Source organism: Macaca fascicularis, chromosome X (assembly GCF_037993035.2).
Source record: "Macaca fascicularis isolate 582-1 chromosome X, T2T-MFA8v1.1".
In the NCBI taxonomy this organism is placed as follows: domain Eukaryota; kingdom Metazoa; phylum Chordata; class Mammalia; order Primates; family Cercopithecidae; genus Macaca; species Macaca fascicularis.
The window spans coordinates 131,029,000-131,046,188 of NC_088395.1; the positions used below are offsets into that span (position 1 = coordinate 131,029,000).

At 38.4% G+C, this 17,189-nt stretch overlaps 1 protein-coding gene across 3 annotated transcripts in view; it reads right to left on the reverse strand.

Moving 5' to 3' along the window:
• Positions 1–17,189, reverse strand: part of TENM1 (teneurin transmembrane protein 1) — an 845,979-nt gene that overhangs the window by 418,371 nt on the left and 410,419 nt on the right. The window lies entirely within an intron of this gene.

A 17,189-nucleotide genomic window follows, 5' to 3' on the forward strand; every position in this document is an offset into this window, starting at 1 on the left:
ATTTCTCTAATGACCAGTGATGATGAGCTTTTTTTCATGTTTGTTGGCTGCATAAATGTCTTCTTTTGAGAAGTGTCTGTTCATATCCTTTGCCCTCTTTTTGATGGGCTTTTTTTCTTGTAAATTTCTTTATGTTCCTTGTAGATTCTGGATATTAGCCCTTTGTCAGATGGATAGATTACAAAAATATTCTCCTATTCTGTAGGCTGCCTGTTCACTCTGATGATAGTTTCTTTTGCTGGGCAGAAGTTCTTTAGTTTAATCAGATCCCATTTGTCAATTTGGGCTTTTGTTGTAGTTGCTTTTGGTGTTTTAGCCACGAAGTCTTTGCCCATGCCTATATCCTGAATGGTATTGCCTAGGTTTTCTTCTAGAGTTTTTATGGTTTTAGATTTTACATTTAAACCTTTAATCCATCTTGAGTTAATTTTTGTATAAGGTATAAGGAAGGGGTCCAGTTTCAGTTTTCTGTGTATGGCTAGCCAGGTTTCCCAACACCATTTATTAAATAGCGAATCCTTACCCCATTGCTTTTTTTTTCCAAGTTTGTCAAAGATCAGATTGTTGCATATATGTGGTCTTATTTCTCAGGTCTCTGTTCTCTTTCACTGATCTATATGTCTGTTTTGGTACCAGCACCACACTGTTTTGGTTAGTGTAGCTTTGTAGTATAGTTTAAAGTCAGGTAGCATGACTCCCCCAGCTTTGTTCTTTTTGTTTAGGATTGTCTTGGCTATACAGGCTCTTTTTTTGTTCCATATGAAATTTAAAGCAGTTTTTTTCTAATTCTGTGAAGAATGTCAATGGTAGTTTAATGGGAATAGCATGGAATCTCTAAATTACTTTGGGCAGTATGGCCATTTTCATGATATTGATTCTTCCTATCCATGAGCATGGAATGTTTTTCCACTTGTTTGTGTCCTCTCTTATTTCCTTGAGTAGTGGTTTGTGGTTCTCCTTAAAGAGGTCCTTCACAATTCTAGCTAGCTGTATTCCTGAGTATTTTATTCTCTTTGTAGCAATTGTGAATGGGAGTTTATTCATGATTTGACTCTGCTTGTTTGGGGGCTGAGACAATGGGGTTTTCTAAATATAGGATCACATTGTCTGCAAACAGAGACAATTTGACTTCCTCTCTTCCTATTTGAATATCCTTTATTTCTTTCTTTTGCCTGATTGCCCTGCCAGAACTTCCAATACTCTGTTGAATAGGAGTGGTGAGAGAGGGCATTCTTGTCTTGTGCCAGTTTTCAAAGGGAGTGCTTCCAGCTTTTGCCCATTCAGTATGATATTGGCTGTGGGTTTGTCATAAGTGGCTCTCATAATTTTGAGATATGTTCCATCGACATCTAGTTTAGTGTGAGTTTTTAACATGAAGGGATGTTGAATTTTACTGAAGGCTTTTTCTGCGTCTATTGAGATGATAGTGTGGTTTTTGTCATTGCTTCTGTTTTTGTGATGAATTACATTTGTTGATTTACATATGTTGGTTGCATCCCAGGGATGAAACCAACTTTATCATGGTGGATAAGCTTTTTGATTTCCTGCTGGATTCAGTTTGCTGGCATTTTATTGAACGTTTTTGCATCCATGTTCATAAGTTATATTGGCCTGAAGTTTTCGTTTTTTGTTGTGTCTTTACCAGGTTTTGGTATCAGGATGTTGCTGGCCTCATGGAGTCTCTCCTTTTCAATTATTTGGAATAGTTTCAGAAGGAATGGTAGTAGCTCCTCTTTGTATATCTGGTTCAATTTGGCTGTAAATGTGTCTGGTCCTGGGCTTTTTGTGGTTGGTAGGCTACTAATTACTGCTTGAATTTCAGAATTTTTTATTAGTCTATTCAGGGATTCAACTTCGCCCTGGTTTAGTCTTGGGATGGTGTATATGTTCAGGAATTTATCCATTTCTTATAAATTTTCTAGCTTATTTGCATAGAGCTGTTTATAGTATTATGATAGTTTTCATTTCTGTGGGGTCTGTAGTGATATTCCCTTTATCATTTTTTATTGTGTCTATTTGATTATTCTCTCTTTTCTTCTTTATTAGTCTAGTTAGCGGTCTATCTATTTTGTTAATTTTTTTTAAAAAAACAGCTCCTGGATTTATTGATTTTTTGAAGGATTTTTCGTGTCTCTATCTTCTTCAGTTCTGCTCTGATCTTCATTATTTCCTGTCTGTTGGTAGCTTTTGGATTTGTTTCCTCTTGCTTCTGGTGCTCTTTTAATCATGATGTCAGGGTGTCAATTTGAGATTTTTCTTTCTTTCTTATGTGGGCATTTAGTGCTATAAATTTCCCTCTTAACATTCCTTTAGCTGTGTCCTAGGGATTCTGATACATTGTCTCTTTGTTCTAATTGTTTTCACAGAACTTCTTGATTTTTGCCTTAATTTCATTATTTACCCAGTAGTCATTCTGGAGCACATTGTTCAATTTCCAGGTAGTTGTGTGGTTTCGAGTGAATTTCTTAAACCTGAGTTCTAATTTGATTGTGCTGTTGTCTGAGAGACTGTTACGATTTCAGTTCTTTTGCAGTTGCTGAGGAGTGTTTTACTTCCAATTATGTGGTTGATTTTAGAATAAGTGCCATGTGGCACTGAGAAGAATATACATTCTGTTGATTTGAGGTGGAGAGTTCTGTAGATGTCTATTAGGTCCACTTGATCCAGAGTTGAGTTCAAGTCCAGAATATCCTTGTTAATTTTATGTCTCATTGATCTGTGTAATATTGACAGTGGGGTGTTAAATTCTCCCACTATTATTGTGTGGGAGTCTAAGTCTCTTTGTAGGTCTCTAAGAACTTGTTTTATGAATCTTGGTGCTCCTGTATTGGGTGTATATACATTTAGAATAGTTAGCTCTTGTTGTTGAATTGATCCCTTTTCCATTACATAATGCCCTTCTTTGTCTTTTTTGATCTTTGTTGGTTTAAAGTCTGTTTTGTCAGAGACTAGGATTGCAATCCCTGCTCTTTTTTGCTTTCCATTTCCAAATCTTCCTCCATCCCTTTATTTTGAATCTATGTAAGATGGGTCTCCTGAATACAACACATTGATGGGTCTTGACTCTTTATCCAATTTACCACTCTGTTTCTTTTAATTGTGGCATTTAGCCCACTTACATTTAAGGTTAATATTGTTATGTGTGAATTTGATTCTGTCATCATGATGCTTTTTGGTTATTTTGCACACTAGTTGATGCAGTTTCTTCACAGCTTCATTGGCCTTTATATTTTGGTGTGTTTTTGCAGTGACTGGTACCAGTTTTTCCTTTTCACATTTAGTACTTCCTTCAGGAGCTCTTGCAAGGCAGGCCTGGTGGTGACAAAATCCCTCAGCATTTGCTTTTCTGGAGGGGATTTTATTTCTCCTCCACTTATGAAGGTTAGTCTGGCTGGATATGAAATTCTGGGTTGAACATTCTTTTCTTTAAGAATGCTGCATATTGGCCCCCACTCTCTTCTGGCTTGTATGGTTTCTGCTGAGAGGTTCGCTGTTAGTCTGATGGGCTTCCCTTTGAAGGTGACCTGACCTTCCTCTCTGGCTTCCCTTAACATCAAGGTTCTTAGCTTCTTTGCATTGGGTTAGAACATGCTCCTTTAGCTCAGTGGAGTTTGTTATTATTGATCTTCTGAAGCCTACTTCTGTCCATTTGCCCATCTCATCCTCCTTCCAGTTCTGTCCCCTTGCTGGAAAAGCACTGTGAGCATTTGGAGAAGAGGCACTCTGACCTTTTGGGTTTTCAATTTTTTTGTTGCTGTTGTTGTTGATTCTTTCTCATCTTCATGAGTTTGTTAGTATCTATCTTTGAGGCTGCTGACCCTTCTATGGGGTTTTTGTGGGGACTTTTTTTGATGCTGTTGTTGTTGCTTTCTGTTTGTTTTTCTTTCAATGGTCAGGTCCCTCTTCTTTAGGGCTGCCACAGTTTGCTAGGGGTTCATTTCAGGTCCTATTCATCTGGTTCACTCCCATACCTGGAGATGTCACTCGAGGAGTCTGGAGAACAGCAAAGATGGGTACCTGCTCCTTCTTCTGGGATCTCTGACCTTGAGGGGCACCAACTGCCTCCCTTGGCTGGGGGGGTGGGGGCTCCCTTGCCCCATATGACTCTCACGTGGGTCACCACACCACACTGCTCTTCTTTCCTTTCTGTGGGTCACACCAGCCGCCTAGTCAGTTCTGATGACAGAACCTGGATACCTCGGTTGCCACTGTAGGATTCACATGCTGTTATGGTTCTTTAGGTAGGAGCCTGTGATTGCTGCTGGTTTTAGTTGGCCATCTTGACCCCACCCCCCAATAAAGGTTTCATTCTAAGCCTCACTGCTTTAGCCTCAAGTAGCTCTATTAGTGTAAAAACAAACTATTGTACCCCAAAGTAGGGTGCAGCAAAAGGATGTGCTTGTTGCCAAGTTATTTCTATTGATAACATAGTAGTATCTATGTCATCAATAGATAATAGAGTTTGCTAATAGATATCAGTAGTGGCTAAGGGTTTGAATACCCTCAAGTAAAATTCAAAGAAATATTTTTAAAGATGCAAAAATATATTAATGGTTTTTAACTCTTCCTTATAACAAACTAAGCCCAGTTCATACTACTATAAACAAATTTTAAAATCTACTTTCTCACCTCTCATTCACATTTTTTCCCAGTGATCAAACATTTTAATCACATAGAAAAGTACCAAGAGTAATATAACAAACATCCATAAATCCATCAGGGGATAATAATGAATGTTAACCTTTCATTATATTTGCTTACATGTTTTATTAAAGAATTAAAATATTACAGTTGCTCTTGAAACCCCCTTCTTACTGCTTCTAAATTCTATTCTGCTCCTTTGCTCCCTAGAGGCAACCACTACCTCCAAGTAGGCATGTATTCTTTTTGTCAATTACTTGAAGACATCAAGCTCTTTCTTGCTTCAAGGCCTTCCTAAGCGCTGTTATCTCTTGCTGGTATGCTCTTCTCCACTCTCTTCACCTGGGTATCACCTGTTTGTCCCTCAGGCTTCAGTGGAAATGCTGCATATTCATAGAAAGCTTTCTATCCTCTCTACCCAAACTGTACTCATCCTGTTCCATCATGTTTTCTAATGGTACCCTCTCATTTTATACAACAGTACCTATAACAATACTTATCTAGTTGTATGCTTACTTGTATGTGTATTGCTTGTTTATTTGTGAAGCCCAACTACACTATAATATTCATGGGGGCAGAGACCATGTCTGCCTCATTCACCATTGAATACATTGCACTTAACCCAGTTCCTTACACGGAGTAAGAAATAGATAAATTTTTTAAAGGACAAATCAAAATAATCTGACAATCAATATAATCCATAATAAATTCTCAATATTTGGTTACAATCATAAACTCAGCCAATGTACTTTTACATTTCATTTGAACCTCATATGTGGCATTCTGCAAATAAATGACAACTTGAAGCATTGGGTAATTAAGACTACAAGTTATACTATATGCCTTGTAGGAATCTAAAGCACTAAGATATATATATTAATTTTATAGGTGATATAACTGTGTTCCCACAGATTTTAATGTTTTAAAAAATCTTAATTGGCAGTAATTGCACTATTTACATGTTAATGAACAACACCTGGCCCAAGCTGAGTATAAAGAGGCTGACAATGTTTTTCTCTCTTCTTCCTGGCAAAGAACTAAGCATATGCAATTTTAAAGAGACCTGCCTGCCAGGAATAACATATTCATAATCGGTAGGACAATATGAAATCAGTTTGCATGTTTCACCATTCTCAAATAAAATGCATAAAATTTTTCATGTTTAAAAGCTTTATGATTCAAAGAGGACCTTATTTCCTACACTTGGTGATTATTCACAATCATTATATTATTCCTGTCAATGAATGTGCCAGAAACTGGCTAAATGGAAGCCCAAGTGGCCTCCTATAATAACAGCCCAGTTCCTGGCTTAATACCTTGAAAAAACTGAGTTTCCTTTGAAGTCATTCAAAATCTATAATTAAATATGTTAATTTCCTGGTTCTACTATCCTATGATATTCTAAATCACTGCAGTTTTGATTCCATTTCCCCCTACAATCCTAAAACCAATTAAAAGGTTTTCAAAAATGACTTCCAATAACAGAAATTTCTTCCACTAACAAAGAACAAAAATTGTTCTTCCTAAATTTTGTATATCATCACCTGTGAACCAACAGATATTAACAAGGACCACAAGAAGATGAAAAAATAAGAACGAAGTTCTCCAATTGTTTGTTTTCCTAGAATTGTATCTTACCAATAGATATAACAAAGTTTCACACTGCTATTCTATTTCCAGATATAGACAAACCAACCAACAAGTAGTTATTGAGTGCTTGGTATCCTCAGTGTTATAAGTGCTTTGTGGAGGGAATAATGGATGTATGAGTAGAAGAATTCACATAAAGATGTTTATAATATAGTTCGTGGTTAAAAATACAAAAAAAGATTTGCACAATGGCATTGGTTTTTGTGACCTAGGGATTATTTTCAATTCAGAGGAAAGAGAGTGTATTCAGGCAAGTCTTCATGAAAAACCATGTGGAGTGAGGGTGGGAGAAAAAATTTAGTGTCTTCCATGTTCCGGGAAATATGCTAGCTGCTTTATCTCATTTATCTTACTCAAAGTCACAGAATTACTAAGACCTAGTAAGAACTGGGACAGGAACCCAGATATGATGATATGTGTATTTCTCCAGATATGATGATATGTTTATTTTTCTCTCGGCTACATGCTAGCCTTGAAGGATGGCAAAAACAGATAAGGTGAGAAGAATAACATGAGTAATGGGAGAAATAATTTTGAAATGTGTTGTGCTGAGGAGATTATTGCAATAGCAAATACGTTGAGGAGTCATAGAAAATAACATCAAATAGGCATTAATATAAGTAATATATAATATTTCTAACCTTGAAAGCCTGGAAAAAGTTTGAAATTCAAAAGCAGAAATTCAAGTCAAATGAGTTATGTGGTAAAATGGACATACTAGTATTTCAGAGGCTGATAAGATTTTAAAAAGTGAAAGAGGAATGAAGTATCTATGGACTAAGCCTCCAGACCTGCCCTGGCACCAGATGGAAATGCATAGCCCTTGTGCAGTGAACTCAGTGTGTGTCCCTGCTGGATATCTACAATGGCCGTGAGCCCTGGATAAATGTCAGTGGCAAGCAGGCTTCAGCAACCATGGGGCTTTTGGTGCACCCCAGCACTGCCCCCAACTCAGCCACAGTACTATACTGACTGTGGTAGTCCCTGGCATAGGGCACTCCCCTAGCACCACAATGGCCACAGCCATCCCAGGCTTAGGGACCAGAGGGCCTGCCTAGAGTCTCTGGAAGGGTTTATTATTTAAAAGCATTCCCAGGCAAAGTCAATTTAAAAAGACTGGAATAAGTAACTATTTCTTCAAATATACGAATATCAACATATGGCCACAAAGATCAAGAACAATCAGAGAAACAAGACATTATTGGGGAGACAAAATAAAGTGCCAGTGACTGGTCATAAAAGAAACAGAGATATACAAACTACCTGGCAAAGGATTCAAAAGAACTATTTTAAGGAAGCTCAGCCACATTAAAAAAAATACAGATAAATAATTAAAATAAATGAGAAAAACTGTAAGGTAACCAGAATAAGAAATTTAACAAAGAGATAGAAATAATTATTAAAGAATCAAAGATAAATCCTGGGGCTGAAAAATACAATGAAAAAAATGCAATAGAGAACATCAAAAACAGAATTGATCATGCTGAAGAAATAATATGTGAACTTAGATTATTTAAGAATATCTAGTCAAAGCAGAGAAAAAAAGAATTAAAAGGAATGAAGAATGTCAATGGGATTTATGGAACAGCATTGAAAAAGCAAATATTTGATTCATTGGATTTTAAGAGGGAGAGGAGAAAGATAGAAGAGTACAAAGCTTAAAGAAACGATAGCAGAAAACTGTCCAAATCTTGAGAAAGATGTACATCCAGGTGCAGGAAAGTCAAAGATTTCCAATCAGATTCAATCCAAATAACACTACCTCACAACATATAATCAAACTGTCAAAAATCAGAAACAAAGAGAGAATCCTGAAAGCAGTAAAAGAAAAGAAGCAAAGAACAAATAAGGAAGTTCCAATACACCTAGCAGCAAACTTGTTTGCAGAAACGTTACAGACTAGGTGTGTTAGTCCACTTTTGCATTGCTATAAAGGAACACTTGAGACTGGGTAATTTATAAAGACAAGCAGTTTATTTAGCTCATGGTTCTGCAGGCTCTACAGGAAGCATGGCATCAGCATCTGCTTCTAGTGAGGGCCTCAGAAAGTTTACAATCATGGTAGAAAGCAAAGGGGAAGCTAAGATATTACATGGTGAGATCAGGAGCAAGGGTGGGGGAGGTACCATTTTCTGTGTTAAATCTGTTCTCGTGTTGCTGTAAAGAAATACCTGAGGATAGGTAATACATAAAGAAAAGAGGTTTACTTGGCTCATGGTTCTGCAAGCTGTACAGGAAGTATGGCAGCAGCATCTGCTTCTGGTGAGGGACTCAGGAAGCTTACAATCATGGCAGAAGGCTAAGGGGGAGCTGGTGTATCACATGGTGAGAACAGAAACAAGAGAGGGCAGGGAAGGTGCCACAGTGTTTTAAACAATCAGATCTTGCATGAACTCAGGGCAAGAGCTCATTCATTACCATGAGGATGGTGCCAAGTCATTCACGAGAAATATACCACCATGATCCAAATACCTTCCACCAGGCCCCATGTCCAACATTGGGGATTACATTTCAACATGAGATTTGGAGGGGACAAATATCCAAATTCTATCACCAGGGTAGAGCTGTATGATACATGCAAACTGCTGAAGTAAAAGAACTGCAAGCTAGCAAGCTATCCTTTAGTAATGAACGAGAAGTAAAGACTTTACCAGACAAATGAAAACAGAGGAGTTCATAACCACCAGATCTTGTTTACAAGAAATGCTAAAAACTAAAGGAAAAGAATGTCAATGAATAACATAATATCATCTGAAAGTATAAAACTCACTGGTAAAACCAAGTACAGAGTCAAATTCAGAATAATCTAATACTATAATGGTGGTGTGTAAGTCACTTATACTTTAGTATGAAGGTTAAAAGATAAAACTATTAAAATAATAGCTACAATAATCTGTTAAGTGCTATGCAATATAAAAAGATGTAAATGGTGACATTAAAAAATCAAAATGTGGGAGGGGAGTGTAGTAAAAGTATAGAGTTTTTAAAAATTATCATCAAAGTTAAGTTGTGATAAGCTTAAAATAATCTGTTATGACTGCAAGATATTTTTTGTAAGTATCATGATACCCACACAGCAAAGACACACAGTAGATGCAAAAAAATACAAAGTAAGGAATCAAAATATACCACTAGAGAAAATCACTTAACCACACACACACACACACACACACACACACACACAAAAGAGAGGAAGGAAGGTACCAAAGAATCTACAAAACTACTAGAAAACAGTTAACAAAATGGCAGCAGTAAGTCCTCACCTTGAATGTAAATGGATTAAATTCCTTAGTCAAAAAACAAAGTGACTGAGTGAATAATAAACAACATTCAGCTACATGCTGCCTACAAGAGACACATATCACCTGTAAGGACACATATATACTGAAAGTGAAGTGGTAGAAAAAGATGCTCCATGCAAATGAAAGCCAAAACAGAGCAAGAGGAGCTATAATTATATAAGATAAAATAGACTTTAAGGAAAAACTATAAAAATAGACAAAGAAGAACATTATATAAAGATAAAGAGGTCAATTTAGGAAGAGGATATAACAGTTGTACATGTATGTATACCCAACATCAGAGTACCTAAATATAAAACGCAAATATTAGTAGAGCTGAAGGAGAAGATAGACTGCAATGCAATAATAATAGGAGACTTCAACACTCCACTTTCAGCAATGGACGGATCAACCAGACAGAAAATCAATAAGGAAACATCAGACTTAAACTGCACTCTAGGCCAAATGGACCTAACAGACATTCAGAACATTTCATCTGACAGCAGCAGAATGTGCATTCTTCTCAACTTCACATGGAACATTCTCCAGGATAGATAAGTTAGACCATAAAAACCAGCCAACAAATTTAATAAGACTGAAATCATATCAAGTATCTCTTTTGACCTAAGTGGTATAAAACTATAAATCAATATGAGAAGAGACTTCGCAAAATTCACAAATACACAGACATCAAGCAACACGCTCTGGAATAACCAATGAGTCAATGATAAAATTAAAAGGGCAATTTAAAATTTTCCTGAGACAAATGAAAATAGAAGCATGAAACACAGCATGCCAAAACCTACATCATACAGCAAAATAATTTATAAGAGGAAAGTTTATAGCAATTGATAACTACATCAAAAAATAAGAAAGATCTCAAATAAACAGCCTAATATTGCCTTAAGGATTGGAAAAACAAGAACAAACTAAGTCCAAAATTGGCAGAAGGAAGGGAATAATAAAGAACACAGCAGAAATATAATAGAGATTATAAAAACAACTGAAAAGATTAATGAAACAAAGAGGTTTTTTTTGAAAAGATAAACAGAATCAATGAACCTTTAGCTAGACTGAGAGAAGACTCAAACGAAAATCAGACATGAAAAAGAAGACATTAGAACTAACAACACAGAAATACAAAGTTTCATGATATGATTATGAACAATTATATGTCAACATATTAGATAGCCTAGAAGAAATGGATACACTTTTTGATACATTCAATTCAATTATTCAGGAATAATGAAGTAATAGAAAATCTAAACGGACCAATAGAGAGTAAGGACATTGATTCTGTAATAAAAAGTCTCCCGTCACAGAAGAACCCAGGACCTGATGGCTTCACTACAAAAATCAGACAAGGACACAGCAAAAAAGAAAACCCCAGATGAACACAGAAGCAAAAATCCTCAATGAAATACTAGCAAACCCACTTCAAAAGTTCATTGAAAATATTATTTACCATGATCAAGGGGATTCATCACAGGAATGAAAGAATGATTCGGGGGCGGGGCAAGATGGCCGAATAGGAACAGCTCCAGTCTCCAACTCCCAGCGCGAGCGACACAGAAGACCGGTGATTTCTGCATTTTCAACTGAGGTACTGGGTTCATCTCACTGGGGAGTGCAGGACGATCGGTGCTGGTCAGCTGCTGCAGCCCGACCAGCGAGAGCTGAAGCAGGGCGAGGCATTGCCTCACCTGGGAAGCGCAAGGGGGAAGGGAATCCCTTTTCCTAGCCAGGGGAACTGAGACACACAACACCTGGAAAATCGGGTAACTCCCACCCCAATACTGCGCTTTAAGCAAACAGGCACACCAGGAGATCATATCCCACACCTGGCCGGGAGGGTCCCACACCCACGGAGCCTCCCTCATTGCTAGCACAGCAGTCTGTGATCTACCGGCAAGGCAGCAGCGAGGCTGGGGGAGGGGCGCCCGCCATTGCTGAGGCTTAAGTAGGTAAACAAAGCTGCTGGGAAGCTCGAAGTGGGTGGAGCTCACAGCAGCTCAAGGAAACCTGCCTGTCTCTGTAGACTCCACCTCTGGGGACAGGGCAATAACAAACCCAGCCGAAACCTCTGCAGATGCAAACGACTCTGTCTGACAGCTTTGAAGAGAGCAGTGGATCTCCCAACACGGAGGTTGAGATCTGAGAAGGGACAGACTCCCTGCTCAAGTGGGTCCCTGACCCCTGAGTAGCCTAACTGGGAGACATCCCCCACTAGGGGCAGTCTGACACCCCACACCTCACAGGGTAGAGTACACCCCTGAGAGAAAGCTTCCAAAGCAAGAATCAGACAGGTACACTCGCTGTTCAGAAATATTCTATCTTCTGCAGCCTCTGCTGCTGATACCCAGGCAAACAGGGTCTGGAGTGGACCTCAAGCAATCTCCAACAGACCTACAGCTGAGGGTCCTGACTGTTAGAAGGAAAACTATCAAACAGGAAGGACACCTACACCAAAACCCCATCAGTACATCACCATCATCAAAGACCAGAGGCAGATAAAACCACAAAGATGGGGAAAAAGCAGGGCAGAAAAGCTGGAAATTCCAAAAATAAGAGCGCATCTCCCCCGGCAAAGGAGCGCAGCTCATCGCCAGCAACGGATCAAAGCTGGACGGAGAATGACTTTGACGAGATGAGAGAAGAAGGCTTCAGTCCATCAAATTTCTCAGAGCTAAAGGAGGAATTACGTACCCAGCGCAAAGAAACTAAAAATCTTGAAAAAAAAGTGGAAGAATTGATGGCTAGAGTAATTAATGCAGAGAAGGTCCTAAACGAAATGAAAGAGATGAAAACCATGACACGAGAAATACGTGACAAATGCACAAGCTTCAGTAACCGATTCGATCAACTGGAAGAAAGAGTATCAGCGATTGAGGATCAAATGAATGAAATGAAGTGAGAAGAGAAACCAAAAGAAAAAAGAAGAAAAAGAAATGAACAAAGCCTGCAAGAAGTATGGGATTATGTAAAAAGACCAAATCTACGTCTGATTGGGGTGCCTGAAAGTGAGGGGGAAAATGGAACCAAGTTGGAAAACACTCTTCAGGATATCATCCAGGAGAACTTCCCCAACCTAGTAGGGCAGGCCAACATTCAAATCCAGGAAATACAGAGAACGCCACAAAGATACTCCTCGAGAAGAGCAACTCCAAGACACATAATTGCCAGATTCACCAAAGTTGAAATGAAGGAAAAATCTTAAGGGCAGCCAGAGAGAAAGGTCGGGTTACCCACAAAGGGAAGCCCATCAGACTAAAGGCAGATCTCTCAGCAGAAACTCTACAAGCCAGAAGAGAGTGGGGGCCAATATTCAACATTCTTAAAGAAAAGAATTTTAAACCCAGAATTTCATATCCAGCCAAACTAAGTTTCATAAGTGAAGGAGAAATAAAATCCTTTACAGATAAGCAAATGCTTAGAGATTTTGTCACCACTAGGCCTGCCTTACAAGAGACCCTGAAGGAAGCACTAAACATGGAAAGGAACAACCGGTACCAGCCATTGCAAAAACATGCCAAAATGTAAAGACCATCGAGGCTAGGAAGAAACTGCATCAACTAACGAGCAAAATAACCAGTTAATATCATAATGGCAGGATCAAGTTCACACATAACAATCTTAACCTTAAATGTAAATGGACTAAATGGTCCAATTAAAAGACACAGACTGGCAAACTGGATAAAGAGTCAACACCCATCAGTCTGCTGTATTCAGGAGACCCATCTCACACGCAGAGACATACATAGGCTCAAAATAAAGGGATGGAGGAAGATTTACCAAGCAAATGGAGAACAAAAAAAAGCGGGGGTTGCAATACTAGTCTCTGATAAAACAGACTTTAAACCATCAAAGATCAAAAGAGACAAAGAAGGCCATTACATAATGGTTAAGGGATCAATTCAACAGGAAGAGCTAACTATCCTAAATATATATGCACCCAATACAGGAGCACCCAGATTCATAAAGCAAGTCCTTAGAGACTTACAAAGAGACTTAGACTCCCATACAATAATAATGGGAGACTTCAACACTCCACTGTCAACATTAGACAGATCAACGAGACAGAAAGTTAACAAGGATATCCAGGAATTGAACTCATCTCTGCAGCAAGCAGACCTAATAGACATCTATAGAACTCTCCACCCCAAATCAACAGAATATACATTCTTCTCAGCACCACATCGTACTTACTCCAAAATCGACCATGCAATTGGAAGTAAAGCACTCCTCAGCAAATGTACAAGAACAGAAATTATAACAAACTGTCTCTCAGACCACAGTGCAATCAAACTAGAACTCAGGACTAAGAAACTCAATCAAAACCGCTCAACTACATGGAAACTGAACAACCTGCTCCTGAATGACTACTGGGTACATAACGAAATGAAGGCAGAAATAAAGATGTTCTTTGAAACCAATGAGAACAAAGATACAACATACCAGAATCTCTGGGACACATTTAAAGCAGTGTGTAGAGGGAAATTTATAGCACTAAATGCCCACAAGAGAAAGCAGGAAAGATCTAAAATTGACACTTTAACATCACAATTAAAAGAACTAGAGAAGCAAGAGCAAACACATTCAAAAGCTAGCAGAAGGCTAGAAATAACTAAGATCAGAGCAGAACTGAAGGAGATAGAGACACAAAAAACTCTCCAAAAAATCAATGAATCCAGGAGTTGGTTTTTTGAAAAGATCAACAAAATTGACAGACCACTAGCAAGACTAATAAAGAAGAAAAGAGAGAAGAATCAAATCGACGCAATTAAAAATGATAAAGGGGATATCACCACCGACCCCACAGAAATACAAACTACCATCAGAGAATACTATAAACACCTCTACGCAAATAAACTGGAAAATCTAGAAGAAATGGATAATTTCCTGGACACTTACACTCTTCCAAGACTAAACCAGGAAGAAGTTGAATCCCTGAATAGACCAATAGCAGGCTCTGAAATTGAGGCAATAATTAATAGCCTACCAACCAAAAAAAGTCCAGGACCAGATGGATTCACAGCTGAATTCTACCAGAGGTACAAGGAGGAGTTGGTACCATTCCTTCTGAAACTATTCCAATCAATAGAAAAAGAGGGAATCCTCCCTAACTCATTTTATGAGGCCAACATCATCCTGATACCAAAGCCTGGCAGAGACACAACAAAAAAAGAGAATTTTAGACCAATATCCCTGATGAACATCGATGCAAAAATCCTCAATAAAATACTGGCAAACCGGATTCAGCAACACATCAAAAAGCTTATCCACCATGATCAAGTGGGCTTCATCCCTGGGATGCAAGGCTGGTTCAACATTCGCAAATCAATAAACATAATCCAGTATATAAACAGAACCAAAGACAAGAACCACATGATTATCTCAATAGATGCAGAAAAGGCTTTTGACAAAATTCAACAGCCCTTCATGCTAAAAACGCTCAATAAATTCGGTATTGATGGAACGTACCTCAAAATAATAAGAGCTATTTATGACAAACCCACAGCCAATATCATACTGAATGGGCAAAAACTGGAAAAATTCCCTTTGAAAACTGGCACAAGACAGGGATGCCCTCTCTCACCACTCCTATTCAACATAGTGTTGGAAGTTCTGGCTAGGGCAATTAGGCAAGAGAAAGAAATCAAGGGTATTCAGTTAGGAAAAGAAGAAGTCAAACTGTCCCTGTTTGCAGATGACATGATTGTATATTTAGAAAACCCCATTGTTCAGCCCAAAATCTCCTTAAGCTGATAAGCAACTTCAGCAAAGTCTCAGGATACAAAATTAATGTGCAAAAGTCACAAGCATTCTTACACACCAGTAACAGACAAACAGAGAGCCAAATCAGGAATGAACTTCCATTCACAATTGCTTCAAAGAGAATAAAATACCTAGGAATCCAACTTACAAGGGATGTAAAGGACCTCTTCAAGGACAACTACAAACCACTGCTCAGTGAAATCAAAGAGGACACAAACAAATGGAAGAACATACCATGCTCATGGATAGGAAGAATCAATATCGTGAAAATGGCCATACTGCCCAAGGTAATTTATAGATTCAATGCCATCCCCATCAAGCTACCAATGAGTTTCTTCACAGAATTGGAAAAAACTGCTTTAAAGTTCATATGGAACCAAAAAAGAGCGCGCATCTCCAAGACAATCCTAAGTCAAAAGAACAAAGCTGGAGGCATCACGCTACCTGACTTCAAACTATACTACAAGGCTACAGTAACCAAAACAGCATGGTACTGGTACCAAAACAGAGATATAGACCAATGGAACAGAACAGAGTCCTCAGAAATAATACCATACATCTACAGCCATCTGATCTTTGACAAACCTGAGAGAAACAAGAAATGGGGAAAGGATTCCCTATTTAATAAATGGTGCTGGGAAAATTGGCTAGCCATAAGTAGAAAGCTGAAACTGGATCCTTTCCTTACTCCTTATACGAAAATTAATTCAAGATGGATTAGAGACTTAAATGTTAGACCTAATACCATAAAAATCCTAGAGGAAAACCTAGGTAGTACCATTCAGGACATAGGCATGGGCAAAGACTTCATGTCTAAAACACCAAAAGCAACGGCAGCAAAAGCCAAAATTGACAAATGGGATCTCATTAAACTAAAGAGCTTCTGCACAGCAAAAGAAACTACCAGCAGAGTGAACAGGCAACCTACAGAATGGGAGAAAATTTTTGCAATCTACTCATCTGACAAAGGGCTAATATCCAGAACCTACAAAGAACTCAAACAAATTTACAAGAAAAAAACAAACAACCCCATCAAAAAGTGGGCAAAGGATATGAACAGACATTTCTCAAAAGAAGACATTCATACAGCCAACAGACACATGAAAAAATGCTCATCATCACTTGCCATCAGAGAAATGCAAATCAAAACCACAATGAGATACCATCTCACACCAGTTAGAATGGCGATCATTAAAAAGTCAGGAAACAACAGGTGCTGGAGAGGATGTGGAGAAATAGGAACACTTTTACACTGTTGGTGGGATTGTAAACTAGTTCAACCATTATGGAAAACAGTATGGCGATTCCTCAAGGATCTAGAACTAGATGTACCATATGACCCAGCCATCCCATTACTGGGTATATACCCAAAGGATTATAAATTATGCTGCTATAAAGACACATGCACACGTATGTTTATTGCAGCACTATTCACAATAGCAAAGACTTGGAATCAACCCAAATGTCCATCAGTGACAGATTGGATTAAGAAAATGTGGCACATATACACCATGGAATACTATGCAGCCATCAAAAAGGATGAGTTTGTGTCCTTTGTAGGGACATGGATGCAGCTGGAAACCATCATTCTTAGCAAACTATCACAAGAACAGAAAACCAAACACCGCATGTTCTCACTCATAGGTGGGAACTGAACAATGAGATCACTTGGACTCAGGAAGGGGAACATCACACACAGGGGCCTGTCTTGGGGAGGGGAGAGGTGGGAGGGATTGCATTGGGAGTTATACCTGATGTAAATGACAAGTTGATGGGTGCAGCACACCAACATGGCACAAGTATACATATGTAACAAACCTGCACATTATGCACATGTACCCT